The following is a 5,000-nucleotide window of genomic DNA, read 5'->3' as shown; positions in this document are numbered from 1 at the left end:
AAAAAACATTGCGGATAGCATAGTTTTGTGGTATTCGCCCCTCGTCCCTCATGCAAGAGCCAGTTTTTCCCCTTATGTAAAATTTGAATAAAGTTTAAATACAGGATTTAAAAATTCACATAAAAATTAGTACAATAATATTAAATTCGAAATTTCACACGAATCTTCAGAAAATCAATTAATTGATCTTACTTGCCGAAGTGCACACATTTTTTACATTTTAGAAAATAAGAACCTGTTTCAAATTTTAGGGTTAACGTGTTCTTGCTTAGAGGGGGTCTAACTGACTAATTTAGGCTAACAGGTTCTTAAAATAGGTTCTTATTTGCGGAGACTTACTGTATTACATTATTATTTCCAAGTTTGAATGGATTGAGTTTTTTTAGTTATCCATTTTGAAGAAATGGGGATCTTATGCAATATGAATTTCTGCTTTCTTGGGTGATTGATTAAAAATGATAAATGATATTACTAATTTAGCATTTCTGCGAATTCACAACACTTCAGAAGAAAGCGAATAAGAAAATATAACATCATTAAATTCAATGTTAATGCTAAAAATGCCACTTTCCTAGCCCTATCCTAAGCCTAGTTAATAGAGGGGAATGGTTTTGAAGATTGGCAAACATCAAAAGAGTAAACAAAGATGCCAAGATTTCGGTTGGAAAGTCCACGACCGTGCACAATCTTTTGTTTTGCGCTCATACACTATGCATGAATTACGTAACCAACACGTTGCTATTGGTTAGTTCCTCAGTACGGAGTAAACCACTATTGTGTTTTGTGCACGGTCAAGGCCAAAAAGGGGAACAAAATTTGTTGGGTTTCATCACCATTCCATAACCATACCCACCCCTATATTAACTACGGCCTAAGCAATCCTTTGTGCAATCATTTTTAATTCACTTTCCTTATTTTTGGCATCCTCAAAAGACTTGTTCTCTCATTAATTACAGTTATCTGTTTTAATTCACTTTTCTTATTTTTGGCTTCCTCAGAAGACTTGTTCTCTCATTAATTACAGTTGTCTGTTTTAAGTTTACTCTTCTTGATACAAGTGTTTAACAAGTGTTATATTGCACTGCTAGCCACAATTAAGACCACACACTGTGTCCTTGGTGTGTTTTTCGCACTGTTTGGAAGGTTTGTATTTTTATGTCATCTGCATAGTGAAGTCATTATTTTCATTTGTGCTCTTCGATAATTAATAATTCAATATATTTATATCAGATACAGATTTCTCTTCATTTACATAAATGTTTCTTTCGATTTTTCCTCTTAAAATGTCTTTAATCACCAAAAATACCTAGTGTTCATTAACACTTAAATGCTTACGTTTCATAAGTCATATACAATATTCGCGTCAGATCTGTATCACATTTACAAACTCTTGGCTTTACCTCGAGTTTGTAAATGTGATACAGATCTGCCGCGAATATTGTATGTATTACTTGGAACATCAATATTGCCTGTAACCAAAGAGCGTAAAAGCTTAGTCGTTACTGTTTCTTTTTCAAGCAAATCTTGATAAATCGTAGTTTTGTCCCTGAAGATGGTGCAGAGACGCACACTCTTAGATCCCTCCTACACTGACAATGACTGACAGTAGGCTATCCAAGGTAGAAATGCATGAGCATTTAAATAGATAGAGCTCGTCTTGCTGGAATCACGTTTTTCAAATAATACTGTATTCCTGTCTTCTTATTTGCCCTTGTGCTGGTACGCGTTCATCTTTGGAAATTCGTATCATGCTGTCATTTTGATAAAAATTCTACATCAGAGGGCCAAAAGAAAATCCTTGAGGACATCTTTTTCCACTTACGTCCTTAAGTGGTCTCCAAGAAACCTATCTGGATTTTGTAAATTCTGGTTCTTAAGTGTGATCTTAGTTTGTCTTGTAGGGGTTGTCTCCAACGGTTATCTTTGATTTCATGATAAATAATCCACTGTCCTCTAGTCTTGACTGTAAACGTTGTAGTTTTTAAAAGAGATTCTGTTCGCCAAAAAAGTGCTTAAGCGGTGTTTAGTTTATAACTGGTCTTAACAACAATTTCTTTTCATATGTTTGTCTTGCTAAGAATTGCATTAAGAGTGGCTTATTTCACAGTAAAACTCAGTTCAATGATGTGGCCATCAGGCATACTTTCTATGTTGCCGATAGTTGAATCCGTTTTTTTCCAACAATTGTCTGAGTATTGATGTGCGTTGGTATCACACCGTGCAATGAAATATACGCCTTGCAACATTCCAACAGTTCAAAACTCGTGTCCTAAGTACATTTTTGTAATAAGCTCTATTCCCAAACAGACTGACATGGTTATCAAGTGCAACGGTCAGCGTTGATTGACATGTTTTATATAGTAAGGAGTCAGAATAGCTACGCAAATATATTAATTAAATAAAAGCCCCTGAACACGTTTCTTTCTGCGATAGGAATGACCAAATCAGTTGTAGCAAAAGAACAGTTCATCGGCAATGGTTGGTGCTCCGCTTTTGAAAAACTCAGGCTGAAACCCTGAAAATATAAAGTTAAATATATAGATTTAGCCTAGCCTAAAAGCGGAGCTCCTGGGTTGTTTATTCTTACTGGCTGTAGGATAAGCGAAAATAAGAGGCTTTGGAATTGTCCGCGTTCTGGTTTTCCTGTATATTGCTTAATTATGTCATTTTTTTCGCTGCCTAACAAATGAATTCCACAATAAATTTCACCTGAAAAACCGCTATCTCATGAATCACGAAGGGATGAGTGCGATATCGTTTTTTCCAGCGAAAGCCATTTCGGAGTCGACTGTCAAAAGCCAGCGAATAGGAGTCATGCTAAAATTAGAAATCACAGACGTACTATGTGCTCGTGACTATAGATCGTGTTTGTCGGTTCATGGTCAAACAAGGAGTTTTATTGATGTACTTTATTCCACTTTATCTCTGAAAGCGAGATCATTTACATTTTAATGTATTTCACTGAAACACGCCAGCTTGGCTTTGAACCAGAATCAGCTAGAAAGGACAAACTTTAAACAAAATCTTCAACAAATTACCTGTACGTGCTCTAAACAAACTTCTGAAAACACAAGCTGGTGATATTTTTCCTTACGTTTACGAGAACTCATTGCGGTTACGTGTTTATAACATAAGGGCAAAATCGAAAAACACATCGAAAAACAGCTAAATTAGTCAAACGGAGTTTAAAAGACCCTTGTTCGCTCGAATTATAGCCAAACCAGCAAACAAATTAAGTAAGCTTACAGATGATTGTCATTTAATTCCACTTGAGAATACAAATTCGAATTTCATTCCCGATCAAAGGAAAAAACGACTAAACCACTTTTTTATAAGTATGCATCCACTTGAAGTAACTCATCCGGAGAAATAACAAACGGTTTAGTGTCCAAGAAAAGAATTTGTGGAGTAACTTCTTCCACTAAGTTTGAGCTATTACTGGTATACTGTTTTGTCGTTGTCGTTCTCTTTCTGGGCTTCTTCCGTTTCTGTTCTTCTGTCTTAGGCCGAGCTGGCTTCGATAAGGTCCAACCTGAGCCTGCTATATGGTCACGTAATACTGATCAGCGGATACCTTGTTTTGAGAGGTGTCAATTGACTAGAACATTAATGTCTAATATCAAAGATGTATGCTGTAAACTAGCCAGAGTGTCAGCTGGAGTATTGCCTCCTTGATGGGCTGTGAACATGATCCCGTGATATGGTCGCTTGCTACTGTTCGTGTTGGCATAAATGGAGGGTTGGACGGACTTACGGTTGTGCGGTAGTACGGTGACCAAGACCAAATTTTCTCGCATCGATGGGTTACCATATTTTCTTAACTATGGTGCTCCGGAGCTCCGCTATGAAAACGACACCTGTTATTAATTAATCAGAAAAGAGCAAGTCTGTAATTTCCCTGTTAAAGTGCAAAACGTGTCCATTCATTGTCATACCCTACTTTTGACTATACCACTGTTTACCTTCATTAATTAGGTAAATTTATGTATGCATGATTTACACCATGGTGAAATAAATTACCTAATTGAGGAAGGTAAACAGTGGTATTGTCAAAAGTCGGGTATGAGAAAGAATGGACACGTTTTGCACTTTAACAGGGAAATTACAGACTTGTCGTTTTTGATTAATTAATAACAGGTGTCGTTTTCATTAGCTTTCTATTTTCAGGGTTTCAGCCTGAGTTTTTCAAAAGCGGAGCACCAGCCATTGCCAATGAACTGTTCTTTTGCTGCAACTGATTTGGTCAGTCCTATCGCCAAAAAAAAAAAAAAGCTTTTCAGGGGCTGTAATATATTTGCATAGCTATTCTGACTCCTTGCTATATAAAACATGTCAATCAACGCTGACCGTTGCACTTGATAACCATGTCAGTCCCTTTGGGAATAGAGCTTATTAAAGTTTTCAGACGACAAAAATGTACTTAGGACACGAGTTTGGAACTGTTTGAATATTGCACGGCGTATATTGCATTGCACGGCTTGATATCAACGCACAGCAATACTCAGAAAATACTTGACATATTTAGTTGGAACACTTAGCGAATGGTCCAGAATCATTGTGTTACAAGATCGTAGCTTATACCACATCCCCTTTCCCCCAATTCAATATTGTGTGACAATTTTTCTGGCGACTGCTAGTAGTTTTGAAGATCAACATTGGAGGAAGGAGGAAACGGGGATGGGTCTTCCAAGAAATGTGACGAGTGTTGTAGGTTGAATATGCACTCAGATGAATTCAAGAAACTTTTTTTTTGCCGATCCTAAATTAAGCCTAGAGAAAAACAAAGGGTCAGTTTAGAATTAGTTTTGCATGGTTGAAATACATGGATATCTATTGAAGTATTATACAGAAGTTAATAATGAAAAGAGCTGTGTTGGGTTGAGCATGTTTGTCGTTGTAGTGTAGTGGTGAAGACACACAAGTTACTGATCTGGAGGGTCCGATTTGAGTACCTGTAAGTCCATAGTACAGTTTCCTGTTTCCTTACTATGTTGTAATGT

The 5,000-nt window shown here is 36.7% G+C and overlaps 1 protein-coding gene across 1 annotated transcript in view; it reads right to left on the bottom strand.

The window, feature by feature from the left end:
* Positions 1 to 5,000, bottom strand: part of LOC138010176 (peroxidasin homolog) — a 19,760-nt gene that overhangs the window by 12,429 nt on the left and 2,331 nt on the right. The window lies entirely within an intron of this gene.

Source organism: Montipora foliosa, chromosome 7 (genome assembly GCF_036669935.1).
Source record: "Montipora foliosa isolate CH-2021 chromosome 7, ASM3666993v2, whole genome shotgun sequence".
Taxonomy (NCBI): Eukaryota; Metazoa; Cnidaria; class Anthozoa; order Scleractinia; family Acroporidae; genus Montipora; species Montipora foliosa.
The sequence above is the reverse complement of the archived record's forward strand: the minus strand, read 5'-3'. Positions and strand labels throughout refer to the sequence as shown.